Source organism: Aquila chrysaetos, chromosome 21, assembly GCF_900496995.4.
Source record: "Aquila chrysaetos chrysaetos chromosome 21, bAquChr1.4, whole genome shotgun sequence".
Lineage (NCBI taxonomy): Eukaryota > Metazoa > Chordata > Aves > Accipitriformes > Accipitridae > Aquila > Aquila chrysaetos.
The window spans coordinates 17,748,682-17,767,824 of record NC_044024.1 but is presented as its reverse complement, the minus strand read 5'-3'; the positions used below and the strand labels follow the sequence as shown (position 1 = coordinate 17,767,824).

The following is a 19,143-nucleotide window of genomic DNA, read 5'->3' as shown; positions in this document are numbered from 1 at the left end:
TACAAGTGACATTCACGGAAAGGAACTCCATGTGCTTTTAAAAAAAGTCATCGCTGAAAATAAGCAGAAAAACAGTTCAGCTTCACTCATCTAACTTGCCAAGTGTTCTTGATGATGTGAGTATTTGTGGCGCAACGCCACTGATTTCTATACCATACCGATGAAGTACTATTATGATGATTGAAACCAGTTCAAACAAAATGACAAAAAGTGAGAAAGTAGAAGCTGTATGGGACAGTATGATAACTCCAACCTGATCAAGAACTTTGTGAGAACTGTACTGCAAACAGAAGCTTCACGGGGAGACCAAGATGCGCTGTGACAGAAACCACGAATGTAGGACAGCCCATATATCTGAGTTATATATCAGCTAACAAAGCAAGACCCATAAAATGGGCTGTGCCTCCCAGGCCCTTCACAACTAGAAAGCCACAGCATTAGGAAGAAATGTCTAAATTTTCACTCACTCACAGTCTGTGAAAGATGTTGCATTAGCAGAAGTTAAGCTTTGGTTTAGAAGAAGAAACTCCGCAGGAAAACCACACACTTGTTGGAAGTCTGTTCCCCAGCAAACCATAGGGAGAAGCACATTAACCACCACGCAGCATTAGCTTCAAAGGCAGAAGAGAGTTCTGGCACCAAATTCACGTATGATTACGATCTAGTACAGATAATTTGGGTTCTTGTCTAGTCTTGGTCATAAATATTTATTTTCAATAGATGGAATATAGAATCACATTTCATGTAATGATACTGCTGGATCTGATACACAAAAGCTCTACCAGTTGTTGCAACTGTCCTCAATTTTACAAGACACGCAGCAGTACTTGCTAACAATGGGAAGGCAGCTTCACACCCTTATGCTTTGATTAAATAGCAATCATGTTATTTTGCTGTTTTGCTCACCATGTATCATACACATCTGTTATTTCAAAGAAAATTTATGTCTACACAAAGGCTGAAATAGGACTTGAAGGAGAAGGGGGGGTATGGGTACAAGATTTCTAATCTCATCGTATTTTAATTTCTGGAAAGACAAAATTCCCTTTTCAGTTAAATAAATTCTGTTTAAAAGCACGTGCACAAACACAAAACCCAAACAGTATTTCAGCATATTTAAAATGCATGCAATAAACTGAAATCAGAATAATTCTGGTATTTTAAAATTTTGCTTGTAATTAACAAAAAAGATCAATCAGCAGCAAAGCGAATGGAAAGGGAAATTAGTGTCTTCAAATTGTTCATTAGCCCAGACTAGTAGCAAATATTTTTGTGCTTTCTGTATTGGCCTCCATTTTCTTTTAGGCTCAGAGAAAGTTTTGCAAATGTGTTGTGATCAAAAAAATGTGTCATTTTTTGTAAAACCCTGACATGATTCAGATGCCAGGTTTCTTTCTTGAGGTTCCTTTAATCTGCTCTCCAGGTCCTTATTTATGCTCTCCTGTAGATATATGTGCCTCTTAGCAAAAAGCAAAATTTCCTGTCGTGTCCTGCCTGGGTCACAAAATATTAAATTCTTTCCTTATCACAACCCATGTGTTAACTTAGGCATTTAAAATGTTTATGAAAAAATGCTGTGAATCCCTTCCTTTTGTGCATCAGTCAAACTCCAAACCCACTGCATTTCTGTGGGTGTACAAGCGATTTAAATTTCAGCAATTTTCTGCTAGTCACTATTGGCTTTTATTTCCAAGTAGTGGAGAACTCAACTCAAAATTATGATGGGCAAACTTCAAAGGCTTTGGAGCTTGAGTTTGGTTTGGATGTTGATTCATATGCTGTGAAACACTGCCGCAGAAGTAACGTTCCCCCTTGCATTAGACCAGTTTTTTCTAAGCCTTTGATAATTGCAGAAACGTAAGACCTGTTGCAGTGTCCCTGCCCTTGTTCACCACTCTGTAGAAGGTCTGCAGAAGCCACAGGTGGTTTCCCTGCTGCGTTCCTGAAGCCGAGCCAGTCTTACGCTAGCACAGAGGATAATATCTGGCCGCTGCAGAATGCTACAGAAAACTCTGCTTCTGATTTCAGATTTTGATAGACACTTCTCTAAATGAGGCTGGAGTGATTGAGGGTTTTCTTTTCACTCCCCTCATTCGATTCACTTGGCCATAGCACTGACACATGTGAAAATGTGGTGGTTTTTTTTTTTAAGCTGCAGAGTGACTCACACATTACCTGATTAAGAATGTTATAGCCTAGCAGGAGACTAACATCATCCCATCTTTCAATGAGGAATAAATGTTGTAATCAGGAATTTTACACCACTGTAAAATCTTAAAAGAACTGAAATACGCTCCAGCTTTGTGGTGGTGTGTATATGAAGATCTTATCAAGTTTGCAAATGCCCTTTTAAACAAGCTGAAATTGAGCCAGGTACCTACAGCTAGCCACTAACGAAAACATAATAAAGTGCCCACCTAAACTACTGGATAAAGAAATTAAGTATCAAATTAAAATAAGAAGGCAGCTATAGCATAAAATTAATGACTTTTGCGATGTCTCTGGTGAAGCATAGCTGTTTGTCAGATGTTATCTGAGATGGTCATTTTAAACAAGTTGGGGCTGGTCCACCACTTACAGTTAGCCCTATGCAAAAGGAATTCCTTTTTTTTGTAGCTTAATTTTCAGCTTTAGTGCAATATCAGATCACCGGTTCCAACTCCCCAGCTATGATCTCTGGAAGGGGCAGACATACTCCACACTGTGCTACTACATAATTTTCTGCAAAGAAAGATGATCTGGAGCCACTGCATACTGTATTCCAATAAGGCATTAGTTAGATATATTGGCTCACTTACTTCAGACCTTGGTTTCGTTCAAAAGATGGAAATTAAAATAAATGAGCTGACTGACAGAGAAGGTGAGCAGGAGAGCAAGTTTGCCCACTAGAAATACCATTAAGGTTACTCTTAACTATCGCAAATGGAGAGACACTGAAACAGCCCACATAAATCCCTTCCAGCTGAACAAATCAGGAATGCATGTAAGAGAATTAAAAGCTTTTCATTCCTCTTTCTTTCAGGAAATGCTACGGCCCTGTTGTTAAAGAACTTCAGTGGATAGGAAAAACCCCAACCTTCTCAGAGTTTAGAAAAAGAAGATTATAAAAGAAGTTTTCAGTGAATTCACAGATTCCCAGGCTGTGCCCAAGCTGCAAGATACAAGGGCTCCTTACAGCCCAGTTAGCCTGGCATGCCTAAGCTTTCTGAAGAATTTTGATTTTGTTTACAAATTACCAAGGAGGATTCTCTGAACCAAAAACCAGAACAGAGAGAATCTGAAATAGCTCTGCTCTCTTAAAATGCCTTAGTGGAAGCTTTTTAAATGCTTCACACAGTCATATGCACAAACGTCCTTATTTAGGAAAAATGTGGTGGAACAAGGTACGGGGATAGAATTATGATCCTGAAGAAATCAGTTGTAAAGAGAGATAAGCAGAAGGAGCAAGACTCACCTTTTGGTGATTGACAGTGACTTTTAACAGCTTGAATCTTGACACAAGCACCTCAGCTAAATGCTTGTCGCTCACGATGCTTCAAAGGAATGACCTGTCGTAACCAGACTAATGACCAGAATTGGAGAGAAAGGAAGATAAAACTGGCTTTTAGAGAAGTGCTCTTTATTGACTTACCGTTGGTTTATTATCAGCTAAAGACTGAAAATATTCAGGAGGGCTGAATGTTGTCCTAGCTGAAGTGGATGGAAAGCTAAATACATCGAGACGGTAGTCCAAAGCTTTCCATCAGGGTGCAAGACTCTGGGGATATTTCCCAAGCCGACTTCCTGTGAGTTCCGTTAGTTTTATTGCGGAAAGCATTTCAAGGAGAATAGTTACTGGTTTACACTTTGTGTCAGGGTTAGTATGACTGTACCACTAGGATTAGATTCAGACCTAACACAAAAATGTCAACTGAAGTCACTGCAAGGTAGGAGCCCTTACACTAGTACTGCATTGCCTTCTGGCTAAACAAGAAGGTAGAGGAGACTGTAAAACACTGGGATTTCATTCGCTGTCACTAATGTCAATTCTTAAGTGGCCAAACTCTTTTATGCTTGATGTCAGAGATGGGCTAGGTGGTTGCTTTGATTATGGCACTTAGCAAGCCAAAGGCAAGTGGTCTTCTGGCAGCTTCCCACAGCAGCTTTATAATCTGTTACAGTTGCTTTCGTCATCTTGTTGTTTTACTCCATGCCATAATTATTTTCTCATTTCTAAATTCACTATTAATTTTAATTAAGCTCATCTACACTCATTAGTTTAGCTAATCTATCTTCACTTTTAAACACACACGCACACACCAGTCTTCATTCTGATGTAGCGTTGGCGTGGAAAGTTTTATGCAGAGAGGCAGAAAGACCCACACATGTAATGAAATAAAAGGGCTTATAACTGCAGCTGGTTGGGGATTTTTTAATTAAGCTTTTCCTATCCAAAAAAGCCAATTAGTTGGGATTGAAAGTTTTCAGAGACCTACATCCTGTTTAATAAAATTTTAATCTGAAGTTCTCTCTGGTGAAAAGTAGAGAATAATCACTAGCTAATACAAATCAAACTTAGAGGTCGAGTCTCATCTACAACAGAGGAGGTACTGAACATGCTGCATTTGATTATAAGAACAGCTCTGAATCCACAAATGCCAGCCTCGCAAGTCCGTCACCATGAAGCTGCTCGAGTGATCGTTTCAGCAGATTTCATTCAGCACTCGGGCACAAATTTCAAATCTCTGAATTTTTTCATGTAGCTGAAGTCTTGTTTCTGAGTTATCCCTCCATTTTCTCCCATAGTTATATTTTTATGGAGGACTAAATGAGAGAGTAATAATGAATAAGAGCATAATGCATTATTACTATTATTATTACTACTATTTTCCGAGATCTCCTGCTTACAGATTTTAAGTGATGCTTCAATGTTTGAGTAGGCCATAAAGCTTAGCAAGGAAATTCTAACCTTGTCTGTGTCCTACATATGAAAACAAGTATTCTTGTTTAACTAACAATGCGATCGATACCAATTAACCACTTCACAAGCTGCTGAATCAGAGAATATTGTCCATGGATTGCATCAGTCCACCGTTTACTCTTCTACTTCAGCTTCTCCCCCAAGCCACAACAATTATTTTATGCTTCGGCCATCCCTGTGAGGCCCTTCTATTTAAAATATTGTGCAGAGAAACAAGGCGTTGCCAAGGTGGACCATATTCACAGCATGTTACCATCCAATATCCTAACAGTTGCTGGTACCAGATGTTTCAGAAGATGAAAAAAGACCCTACAGGAAGCAGATGTGAGACAATCTGCTCTGCCTAACTCACATGCAGAACTAGTATCCAGTCCACAAAGTTCATCTATATTCTCAGCGCTTGAAAAAATAAGGCATATTTCCAGTTCCAGCACTTATTCATATGTAGCTTTGCCAGTCATACCCTGTGAATAAGTCTGTCCATTTTTTTTCCCTTTTCTCCCAGCTGGTTCCAGTGTCCATCCCAGGAACTCACTTTACCTACAAACATCTTTTCAGATATTCAGAACAATATACAAGTATCAAAACAGGTTTAAGAAGCTTTAAAGTGTTCTGTTTAACTATATACATACCTTTAGCAAAGATAAGAGATTACCCAAAACGAAAGCTACCGTGTTATTTAGTAAAGCAAGGGAGAGGCAAACCGGTATGATTGTTCTCAATATTATAGGGAAGTAATGTCTGTAATCTTGGACTTAACAGGTCATCTTCAGGTCTTACTCTTCCGGGCAAATCAGTGAAGCTGCGTGAAATATATATTTTCATAAATGTTACTGCTTACGGTGATTCCCCGTTTCACTTTCTATGGCCTCCACTTACTGTGGACATAAAATAATTGTCTAGGAATTGTTACAATTAGAATTCCACATCACCTATTGTCTTTGGGGAGGGAGGAAATATGTGGATTGCAGCTGAATACCCAGAGGACTGTAGGCCTCACATATTCATCTATTCAATTTTATGAACATCTCCAGAGGATGATAAGACAAAATAGAATTTACTTATTTTTACAGCCTGTTCTAGGTCTTCAAGTTCATCATAGGCTATTTTTTTTTTTTCTAACATCATTTGGAATAGATCCAAGACTGCTTGAACGTGAGTTCTAGCATAGACGTTTGGTTGAGAGACAATTTAGATGTGTTTTGGTGATATAGAAAATGCCCTTGTATTTGCGCATCTTTGAATTATGTTACAGATGTTGGTACAATAGTATCCCCAAGCCTTAAAATGATTACCCAGACTCACAAACATAGAAAAAGAAAAATATGGCAGTCAGCATTTTCTGGCCCCCAAATCCATCTCTCTCTGTTGTAGATTTACATTTATGTGCGGAGACCCTCAGAACTGGCCAAGAAGGGAGGAGTGAGCAGGGGGTGCATTATGAACACAGAGAGAAATGTCAGCATTTCAACCTAAGAGCATATTCTGTTGTCATGACAACATGATGTAAAGTGTTTTCTTAAAGAAAAAGATTGCAATGTAAATGGAAAAGAGAAATTCAGTTAATAGAGCAAATTCAGATGATGTGTTTTATGCGGTTGTGACATGGATTAAAACACAACATCTATTACCATAAACAGAGTTTTTAAAATATCCCATACAGAGCAAACACTTGCTTCACAGACATGACATTCTATAAAAATCTCATTTATCAAGAGAAATGGAAGTTTAGAAACTACACTTAAAAAGAACCCCAAACATTTCAAATTAATTTCACGTATTTTCTACCAGATATTCGGAAAACATATGATGGTTTTCTCCCTCATTTTCTATGTAAACTACTGATTTAAAGTAGCTTGATATTTTATGCAACACCAAGGATCTGTTAAGTGCTGTAGAAACACTTAACGTGCCACTGGCCTCCAACCCTATAATTGCAGTGGTCAAAGGGTAGAGAAAGGGAATATCATTATCCCATTTCAAAGTGGGAGCAGAGGCACAGGGCATGTGAAGCCAGAGGCCCCAAAATCACATGAAAAGCTTCCAGCCGTGTTGGGAATTACATCAAGATTGCCGTAGCCCAGTTATGTAGTTTACAATGTCATTCTCATCTGCTCACACGAAGAGAGAAATTGGTGACTATTTTCCTTCAAACATTTACTGAGGTTTACAGTTATTAAAGCTTTCATCATTTAGTCCTTCCTAAAACGTTAAAATTTTTGTCATTGCTTGGAAGTGTGACCCATGCCTCGGGGCATGCACTGGAACAGAACAACAGCGACAGAAATACTGAGGCAGCCCTGGCGGCCCTTGCTCACTGGCCATTAAAATGAATAGATTACATCTCCCACAGTGGCAAGAGAGAATGTATTTTTATGTCAGTGTAAGTGACCTTGTATCACTTAGAAGGAGCTGGAGAATTTCTCCCTGCACCCCACACCTCCACGATAAAGAGAGATACTAAAAAAAAAAAAGAAAAAAAATCTTAAGAAATGTTTCAAGCTGGCTTTCTTTTCTGCTTTGTCAATACAGTCTGCTGTACTCAAAAAGCCAAAATATTTAAGAACTAATGAATTGGAAAACCTGGATTTGAAATTTTACTTGACAGCTCCCAAACAGGATGGTTCTTCAAGAATAGGGAAATATGCCCCTACCCTGCCCGCTGCTTCTGCAGAAAAAGATCTCCGCAACCAAAGATTCATCTAGAAGTATGCGCCCTGGCATTTGTATTACAATGATTTATTTGGTAGGTTCTGGGAGTCAGCAGAGAACAGGGTCCCACAAGGGTGGGCACAGACGACGAGATGCCACCTGCCCCTTGCAGAGCACCAAGAGAGCGAGGCAGAGGAAAGCAGCAGGCCATAAAAGCAGGTCTTGACTTGCAAACGTCATGCTAGCGTCACTGTGTTACGCCCTTTCTGGTGGGACTTCATTAAAAGGGAACCTGGAAAAGCAGGAACATCAGAGAAGGAAGGGGGAAGCCAAAGAGATCATGTTCACGTTTGGAAGTGCAGAAAGCAGTCTGAGACCACTGCTGTGTGACAAGCGCCAAGCTGTGGGACACACTGGGCACTGCCTGTTGACAATGACTTTACACTGGGATTTGAGAGGGTCCAGCATCCTACAGGATCAAACCTCAATGCTTTAAATAAGCTGCAGCATTTAAGTCTGAAGTCCCATCGGAAAGGAGGGCTGAGTTCAGTTCTGTTTAAAATGGACGATAAGAGCGATTTACTGGGAAGGTACGTTCTGAGTAGATACTACAGCAATTCTGATAGAAAAGATTACTTGTCTTGTTAAAAGCTTACAAGCTATTTGTCATCTCAATACGCTGTTCCCTACAATGTCAGGTTCTGGAAAGCTGTGGACTCCCAGGTAATGAAACAAGTCAGTTTGTGCTAAGAAAAGTATCTTGTATACAGAATTACGGCTTTGCAGCCACTTCTAGAAGGTGGTGATCACGGTCTCCTTGCCTCTTTCAAAAATACATCTGTGAGGTCTGTATTATGTGAGATGTGAAAAAAGTGGGATGCTGAGACTCCTGCGAGCCTCCTTTCCCTTTGCAGTGAAGGGCACTGCCAGCAAAGCACAGCAGGATTGCCACCCACCCTGGAGCCCTGAAAAGACAGCATGAGCTCCCAAAAGCTTCCTTAGATGGGCAGCATGGGAAATTTGCATTGAAGCTGCCCATATACCAGATGTGGCTTGTTCTAGACCTGTCAATCTGGAAACCTTCCTTGGTGATACCTTCACTGAAGGGCCAGAAAAACACTGCATTAGCTCCGACGCTGCTCAGACTTCTCTAATAGTTTTTAGCAGGAAGACTGCTGTGTGCCATGGCCTCTGTACTACAATAAAGAAAATCACAGGTCATTTCTTATTCTTCTGCTGACACCCATACGACCTTAACCCAGTTCCAGTTTTGCCCTCCAATTCTCCTCCTGACTGAAAAGGGCCATATTTACTTTCTTCTACCCTTTGGTTACCTTATGTTATGAAGATTATAAGCTCCGTCATGTGGAAATACTGCTTCATCCATGTTTGTACAGCACCTAGCACAAAGGGACTCTTGGGGGCAGGTGGTGTCTCTAAGGGTTACTGGAATATAACAATAAACATGTCAAGTGTGTCTCCCCACACACTGCTGAGACTAACGAAATGATTTTAAGAAAGCTCAGAAAATTCTTAGTCAATGATACATTCCTCACTTAAGTTCGGAATCTTATCTGATATCTAGGATGGTTGAAAAGGAAGTTTTAATGCTACTTCCTCTTTGGAGTATTTCAGAGATAACATAGTTCAGGGAACATTGCTGGGGCCTACCCATGTTTTTTGACCTAGAAACAAGATTACAGAATAAGAACCTGCTCCTCCATCTGGTGTATACACTAATAATCATCCCCAGTAGAGCAATTCAGTTAACTGAACTGATCCCCGTACCATTATTGCGATAGTGGGCCTCTACAGGTGGTCCTCTAGATCACATCAAATACAGCCTGGCTTTCAGATGCAAGCATGAGGTTAGATCAAACTGGCAGGTAGAAAAACACAGCTTTGTATTTGTAAATCCAGCCAATTTGATCAGGACTTGCTGAGAAACAACCCCACGACACCATTTTAGAAAGGAAAATAGAAAGAAAACACAGATTCACTGTTCTATTTACTAGAGATTTGAACTTTTTAAAGCATAACTGTGAGAAAAAGAAGAGGCAACACAAAATAGACTCAAAATTATCATCTTATCTCTATGGTCACACCTGTGGCTTTGTTGACACAAGGCTACGTTACAAGAGATTATCAAAGTTGGAGCTAACCTTCATATCTTTGTAGCATCAAGTGAATGTCAAAGTCAGCATCACAAGCACAGAAGATCCTATTTGCTCTGTTAACTGCATCAGTAACATCTTTTCAACATATGTCTCTGAAATACAGTTTGTGAGAAGGAAGATTGCTCATTGGAACAACAAGTAAAGAAGCACAGAGATACTTCGCTAAAAATAGAGAACTTGAGTTATGCCATTGAAATCAATGGAAAATCAGAGGAACGCCTGAATAAGAAGTCTGGAATTTGACCCTAAATCAGCTTACACAATTTTCAACAAATTGAGTTTTTACAATCTGGTGGAAGCTCTAATTATGTTGTCATAAAAATCTCAGCACTGTTGAAATCTTATTTCTGAAGGCTCCCAAATAAGCACCTATAAAGGATTTTCTTTCCCATTTTGTTCCGATAACGGACAATATATGAGGTGTCAGATTAGAGTGAGCAATGTGGGACGTGCCACCTCCATCACCTCTCTGACAAGGAAGCCAATAAACAATTGGCTGGTTTTTATTAAGTCGTATTAAGGACCAAACTCTCAAGCTCTGACTCTTCATTTAGACAAAGTTCCCACAGAAAAGGACAATTAAAGGATGTATTTCATACAATCGTAAAAAGACTCTCCTCTCAAAGATGAAACATGGTTTTAAATGCCTTAATTCATGAGATGACATAAGTAGGTGTCTGAAGGCAGCTGTCACAAACATCAGACTTCCTTCCATCTTGCGTACTAGAAACACAAACAACTTCAGGAAGACAGTGCAGAAAATTTCAGGGAGGCGAGAAAAATTTTTCACTAGTTCACTGAGAACAGATGTTTTATAGAAATAGTTCAGCTTTAGCGAACTTCTGCCAAAGCACCGGGAATTTCCATCAGAAACCCACCGATTTCCTGGCAGCTCACTTGATGCCTTTTGGCAAAACTGCCCTTCCCTGGCCTACTGCAGGGGAGAGCCGATGCACACAGACCGTACCTGAACAACAATTTCCAATTCACCGCCTCCAGCTGCCACGCAGCTGGGTGGGCGCGTTGAGGTTTGCAGGCAGAAACTCAGGGTCATGCAAGGAGACCCAGAGGGCAAACTGGGGAGGGCCCCTAGGAGTCAGGGCAGCTGGCCGCTCTGCTTCGGTTATGAAAAGATTGAAAAAGGATAACAGTTATGTTTCCAGTTCAAACATTTCAGAGTGCTCCATCTTCCAACGGAATGAAAAGTCTCACCTGAACAGACCTGTGCAAAGCCTGCTGGCATAACAACTCAGGTCTCTAACATTTAAACTATCAGGAAATCTTTATTACTGAGCACTGTCTGTTGCAGTATTATCCACTGTGGCATCAAAAAGACAGCACATTTAGAGAGACACAGCATAAAAGTAAAAAATGTACAGGAGAGGTAACACCTGAGAGGTGTTGCCTGACCCACCAAAAAGCTGGCATTGGAGACGCCATCTTCAGCCAGGAAATAATTCCTTTCCAAGACTTGCTTTAGTTTGTGAAAAACATTAGTGTTCAAATGAAATATTTTCTTTTATAATTTTCTCACTTTTTTTTTTTTTTTTTTAAGAGAAAAACATGTATTCCTGGCCTGATCTACCCAAGAAATTCCTTTAAAATTAGAACCAAACAGACTTCCATTTCAGATGTATTTTAATGAAACGATATTAGACAGAAGACTTGTCTGCTATGGAGAAGGTAATCAGTATTCATTGCCAGCTGAAAGGTGTCAGCTAGGCTGACATGTTGACAATGCTGTATTTCCACACGTCTAGTTTTAATTTCAAAGCACAGATCGGTAACGTAAAAGCATATATTCCTAAGGCTGCACTCGCACTCAAAACTGGCCATATTTGGTCAGGCTAAATTCCTCTCTTGCCCAGCATCTTCAGATGCCTAACCAAAGCACAGGAATTTAACAAACCAAAGCTTTTTTAGTACATTCTTCCACCGGCGTGGTTTCCTGACCAGAGGCAGTATTGCAAAATGCTTTGTTACAGCAGAGCCTGGGTGCGCAGTACACCTGTAATTTGGGCTTACACTGCTATTGCAAACATGAACTCTTCACACACAGTGGGAGCCGAGCCCGGCTGTTCGCCCTGAAGCTTACAGTACATAGACAGGATTTAGTGAAACAAGTTTATATAAATAAGCACAACAAGTCATGCATTCACTTTAACACTAAACGTTTGCATAATAGTCTCCATATTTTGGCTCTCACAGCGGATGATGAAAGTACCACAACAGCAAGGCGGGGAACACACAGGAGTTGGAAGTTTCAAGGAAAAATCAACTGTTACATTTTGCTGTCGACCAAGATCTTATATATATATATATTAGTACAAATAGATAAATGGTATATTTCAAAGACAAATCACTGAGAGAAAGAGTACTACATAGCCAGCCAAGAAGCACGCATAGGATAAGCCTTACACCTTAATTACATGGAGGAGAGTGCTAGAGGAAGAACAGCTTACTGAGAGGAAAAATGAACAAAGAAAGAATAAGCAAGAAGCAAGACTTGAGGATATATTATATTATATTATGGGGGTTGCGGCGTTTAGACACAAAAGAAATCACAGAACGCCCCGACTCATTTCTAGTAACTCGCAACGTCTGCCTCGGCACTGTCTGCTCCCAGTCAAAGGGTGAGTGTCACCCCCCCGCCCCAGTTACTCCCCAGCTGCAGACAGCACCACAGGTACTGGAAACGTGTGGTACCAACCATCCTGCCAGGCAGGAGCAGGGGCTATCCAAGGGCCGCAGCCTCTCCCGGCAAAGAGAAGGGCTGGGCATCGGCTTCCTTCACTGTTGGTAACTCCATCTCATGCACCTTCCTCCTGAATAACCAAGCAGCCACTTGGGCACGCCACGTGCACTTGTACCTGATGATGCGCTCTCTAGAACAAAACCCCTGCTCATCTTTTAAGTGCCACCATTTCACAATGCGCCAACATACTTTATTTTTGGTAATAGCCCTTCACCTAACACAATAAGACAAGCGTACTCACTCAGTCCCTAGATACTGTTTAAATAGCATTCCTAGCAACAAGCATCCTGTGCCAGGAATGCAGAGGAGCGCTACCTGCTCACCACGCTCCTCCCCGTTTAGCCGACAGGCTCACGAGGGTGCGGTGCACAGCATCCCGCTCTCTGCACCAGCACCGCGGCAGGATGGGAGGCAGAAGCAAAAAAACCTCCTCTGCCATCCTGGTATGCGCTGAGGAGCAAAAGGCCAGCACCTTTGGCAGATTATCAGTGCAGCAGGCAATCCCGCTCGTCATTTAATACCCGATCGTGATGCCCATTCAGCCCCCAACCACTATTTCCAGACTCCCTCCTCTCCTCTGGTTTTGGCTGGGGTAGAGTTAATTTTCTTCACAGTAGCTACGATGGGGCTACCTTCTGGATTTGTGCTGAAAACAGTGCTGATAACACAGGGATGTTTTTGTTATTGCTGAGCAGCGCTTACCCAGAGCCAAGGCCCTTTCTGCTCCTCACCCCACCCCACCAGCGAGGAGGCTGGGGGGCACAAGAAGCTGGGGGGGGGACACAGCTGGGACAGCTGACCCCGACTGGCCAAAGGGATATCCCAGACCATACGATGTCATGCTCAGCTTATAAAGCTGGGGAAGAAAGAGGAAGGGGGGGACTTTCGGAGCGATGGCATTTTATCTTCCCAAGTAACTGTTAGGTGTGCTGGAGCCCGGCTTTCCTGGGGATGGCTGAACACCTGCCTGCCCACGGGAAGCGGTGAAGGAATTCCTTGGTTTGCTTTGCTTGCGTGCGTGGCTTTTGCTTTACCTGTTAAACTGTCTTTATCTCAGCCCACGAGTTTTCTCACTTTTCTGCTTCTCTTCCCCATCCTGACGCAGGGAGAGTGAGTGAGCAGCTGTGTGGGGCTTAGTTGCTGGCTGGGGTTAAACCACGACATCTCCCCAGCAGATTTCTTTTGCCTGTGTACCTGCTAACACAGGGTTTTGCCCTTTTTATTACAGCTCGGTTCAAAATAAACATGAACCTCCCCAGTATGTTTGACTTGTGATCAGCAATTTGTTTCATGTGACAAGACTGCTGCTCCCAGGCAGTCTCATTATCTACAGCAGAGATCAATGCAATATTCTACTTACCCGTGATAAGCTGCATCTTCAGGCCATAACAAAACCTATTTTATAAGGGATTTCCCGACGTTGTCTATATATCTAGCAGGTATAGACCTCTCATAAAATTAAAGTAACCTTTATACTTCAACAATAAACCTAATATACAGTTGTACACACATAATGCCATCATAGATTTCACATCATTTATGGATTGCTCCTTCAGCTTTTATTTTAGTAGTGATAACATGCTTAGTCATGTCCTGTATTTGCCCAGTGTATGTAGCTCCAGCTGCACCACCAGATCTAACATGGTTCAATTTTCACATCTTGTATGGATAAAACCTTATCAACCAAAGTCTCACAGAAGTCCTGTCCTTTCTAGAAAACACCCTTAACTCCAGGTAGAGAGGAACTCATTGAAGTCATGCAACACGAGTCTCAGCACCTTCAGGAAATGATACAAAAAATAAAAACACTGCCTATGGAAACACTGTATAGGAAAACAAACTTATCTCTGGTCTAAACCCTACTATTTTGCTGAAGCGCTCTCAGAACAGGCTCCCACAGTTAACATACATTCTTCAGCATTCAGGAGTGGAGGTACTCAAGGAAATTACACATTCTCTTTCCTTCCTTATTATGGAAACTTCTCCACTTCAAATGTTATATTGCTCATTTTTTAGTGAAAATGTCAGTGGAAAACTTCCCATGCACTTGCAGAGGTGGAGTCAGAGAAGGCGGGGAACTGAGAGTTGGCCAAGTCTCCAAACTCTGTTAATTCTGGCAGATGCTGATCCTGGAGAAACCCACAAACAGTTAAGCGGACTAGGAGAGCAAGTGGACATCAGAAGAAAGGCTGAATTCAGGGAAGACGTAGCCCTGGGATGCAGGCAGTGCCTCTCTAACAGACAAGGTACCTGTCAGCTCAGCCCATCAGCCTCAGCAGAGGGGCTGTAATAGCTCTTTTCCAGGAGGGAAAAAAATCCCCAAGCCACTCAGAGATGACAAATACACCAGTTAAATAAGCTAGGGCTTATTTATACATCCATACAGCAAAGCAGCTTGGAAAATACGTTGCTTTTGTCTGGTAATTAAGAAAAGCAGTATTTACGACTCCAGCGGATTATCAGAGAATGTACAGCCAGACCTTTTAAACGTCAGCATTGCTCTACCACCCCCCGCATTTTAATAAAGTCACAGTCTAAAAAGGACTAATTAGTATGTTATAAAAAGGCATACATCCAAAGATGATATTTGATGCATTTCTGTGCTGGAACCTGAAATTAATTACTTTGTACTGAAGTTCAGATAGGTGTATTGAAAAAAAAGACTTGATTAACCTGCCTGCTTGTGAGTTCTTTAGGGGTCACTAGTAATATTGTTTTTGTTATTTTGATTGACGTTTCACTTTCTTTTAAGTGCATTGCAATTTTGCTCTAAGGAAAAATGAACTATATGGAATGTTTTATTTAAAATGTTCAAAGTATTTTCTAATTCTTTCCCCTTCACAACACATCTCTTGTTCTGCAAGCCTTTTGTAACACGGAAATTAAAAACAGTAAAGATACAAGAACATTCATAATGCATCATTTAGGTAATATGTTTAATTAATGTGAACAAATTCATCATTTTATTCTGGTTATCAAGATGGTTTAAGCAACATAAGATTTTCATCAAGCATGAAATTGGTGCCGTGGCCTACAGAGCTCTGTTAGAAACTTACTTCAGATGCTTTTTTGCACCACAAGTTACCCTACATGTTTATTTTCATGCATGTGTGCTGGTCTATGCATGCACTTAACTAGAAAGATAAAGTTGCAGCTGGTATCACAAGAGCATATACATACTTCTCAAATTAATTATTTGGACAGAAGTGACAAATTGTGCTTTAAAAAGGAAAATAGCATTGCCAGAGTTTCTAATGTGAAGAAAGTACAGTTAAATTGAACAATTTCCTCTCTCATCCTATCCCAATAACCTGTCCTGGTCTTCTGAAATATTCATGAAAGAATAATTATTGCCATTTATGGTCAAAATAAAACGCTGTTAATGGCACATGATTTTATAGCAGTTCCTAATATTTTCCCTTCGCAATTGCCCATTTATTTGACTTGCACTTGGCTCCGGCTTATTATCGCCCTCAGTGTTACCAGAAGGGCACATTTAAAGAGAAAAAATATGTTATTAGGATCAAGATCAATCATAGGAATATTGATTTTTAGAATAAACAGAGAAAAACATTTTTGGCGGAAAATGCGTTATCTAACACCATGTCTGAACAGCCTGAGCTCATGTTTATCCAAATCAACATCGGATATGGAACCACATTTATTAAACAGATTTCACAGGGAGCTCACGATAATCCTGCCCCGACTCTCGCCCCAGCTGGATTCCACCGGCCAGCAGGGAAGTATCTTGTGTAGAGATTATCTGTCAGTAGCAAAATGATGTTTAACTCACAGCGAGACGTTCAGATGTTACAGTGCACTCACTGTAGCATACACCAAAGAATGACAACTTCCCTCATCCCTTCGCCTTGTAATTTTGTTCTTTTAATTTTTAACACTTTAATAGCAGCCCAGTTCTAACCTTACTAGGACGTGGCACCAGTTACCCACCTTTGAGGGTGGCTTTGATGGGGTGCCTGGGGCCATCCGCTCAGACACAATTGCAGGAACAGGACCAAGCAAAAAGGAAAGTGAGGTAAACATGCAGTAATATTCTTTTTGCTTTAAGCTTTTTTGTTTGAATTAAAACTAAACATCCTCCCCCTCCCAAGAAAAAGTCCTACTGGGAATTTTAAAACCCTTGAATATTGCTGGGCTTGTCTGTACTGCAGTCCTCAAGCCTTGAAACCTTTTGAAGACTTCTTGGCATTATAAATAGGAAAAACATTACATTAATAGAAACTCAATCTAGCTAAACTTTTTCAATTAGTTCCTCTAAGTGAGGTCTTAGTACAAATGGGTTTTTTTTCTATTAAAAGAACAGGGAAATGCAAACTCCATGTATTTCCTCACAATAGTTTAATTGTAGCATTTGTGCATTAATTCCCAGAAAAATAATTTGCAGTTAAATGTGAGTATGTAAAAAAAATCTTGTATTAGACACATTATTATAAAACAAGACAATAATAGTTTCCTTTTGACATTTTGCTCGGTGTTTCCTTCCTTAGAAACAGACAAAATTCGGGATGATCCTGAGGTTCTGCATTAAAACCAGAGAGCATCGTCAAACTCTTCACCAGTGTAAGATTTGTAACCTACAGCCAACACAGATGCATGAGGGACGTGTGGACTGTCACGAATTCCCACCCCGTATCCTATATGCTCAGAAACAATGTTTGCCTACAGTTGGGTCACCCTCAAAATACACAGATGATTCCTCCTGCATAGGATAAGCTTAGAAAAGAGAACCTTTCTTGTTTGAACAGGCAAGCTATACAGTAACACCATCGTTCTTTCTCTTACTTCTCTTATCGAATGAACAGTCAGACAAGAGTGGATTTTCTTCAGGGTAATCTCCACAGCATGACTTTGCATGTATATATTTCTAAGAGTAATATACAGTCCTCACTCATGTGAGTGATTTCAGCAAGGCTCACTTCATCGTCATCGCCTGACAACTCAGTAAGACACAGCAAGTAACAAAACCCATCAATTTTCAGTATCATGCAGGTTCATTCCAGCATCCCTTCCTAATTTTTAATGCACCCTACTCTTGAGCATAGCTCTTTGCTATTACAGGAGAGGCTGCACAAGCATATGGTGAGTGGAGGCCCAGTGAGCTGGAACGTCCTGTTTCAGCTGATATTCTGCAGAACTGTTTGGCTACAGGAGCTCAGCAATATATTTTGATAGGCTTGACTATGCAGCTATAGATCTAGTTCGCTTCCCACTCGGATATTGTTCATGCTTCAGTTATCATGCACAAAATTAGTGATAAGCAATATTAAGCAGAGTACTCTGTATTGCAGTTCTGCCCAAGAGGGCTGATAACAGATCCCAGTCCCTTTATGCTTTTTGCCTTTATAGGAAGCTGAGTGACTGCTTCCCTGGGAAGCAGCAGCAGATAAGTATTCTGAGCTTTATGTTAATGCAATGTCTGTCATCCCTCTTGCACCTTCACCGGGAGCTTTCGAAGTCTTGGTGGAAATACTAAAATGGAAGAAGACCTTTCTCCTAGTGCTTTTTCATTGAGGATGCTATGATGCAGAAATAAGTAGTAAGGATATTTTAGCAGCTTGCCATGCATAAAAAATGCATGATCTTCAGAACACGACCGCTGATAGCAATTAACATGCATTTATAATACATCTATGAGTAACTGCATTCTTACCTGGTTATTGCAGGATACATAAATAACCTTTCAGCTTGATGTGCTACAAGCCCACAGATTTCTTAATTTAATGCATGCTCAGTCCATTAAGAACAGTAAGAATCACATACAGCTATCCCATCTTTTATAGCACAGGGTTTAGAATATCACTCGGGAGCCTACATCCTGGCTTTTCTGCCCTTGTCCCATTCTATCAGCAGTGGATTTTCCTAGAAAAGTCTTAATAAGCTATCTCCCATACTCTTCGAATATTCTATTTGCAGGCTTCGTGTTCTTTGCCCTTCAAATTTAATCAGCGTGGTCTGATATTTTCTTTAAAATGTCTGGAGGCTATACTTGTCCCCACACTGTCCACCCTATGACCATTGCTACACAAGCCCTTTGCCTGTAAACAGGCTGCCCTTTTGTTCCTTCCAGATGATTCCAGATCACATTAATAAAACTCTGAATCAAAGCAGTATATCCAAAGAACTGCAACAAGACATGGATCCCTTGCCCCTTTGGCACTAAAAGTATACAAAATAATTCCAAAATTCACCAAGAGCCACAGCAGGTGACAAAGGTTTTCTTGAATGTTGTCCTTCCACATTGCACCTTTGACACCCTTGTATATTTTCTCTTTAGGGCAAATATTCCGAAGCTTCGTGTATTTTTTGCTGTCATTTCTTAGTATTTTACTCTCCAGTTCTGGATTTACCAAGGCTAAAACTTTTTAGTTGGAAGGATTTGCTTTCAGCTCTAAAATTACTGGGCATTTCAGAGGGGGAAATCAAATGCATGTTCAGATAAGAGACTGAAGATAAGGAGCCAAAGATAAGGATCCACAGGAGAACAACACTATTTGTGTCACTATGGCATAGATAGATTTTATAAAATTAAGAAGGGTATCTGATTAAGATCAATAAGGTGAAAGAACCTTTACATTACC

General features: G+C 40.7%; 1 long non-coding RNA gene across 1 annotated transcript in view; it reads right to left on the bottom strand.

The window, feature by feature from the left end:
• Positions 1-19,143, bottom strand: part of LOC115333527 — a 112,576-nt gene that overhangs the window by 85,622 nt on the left and 7,811 nt on the right. The gene's annotated exons all lie outside the window — the stretch shown is intronic.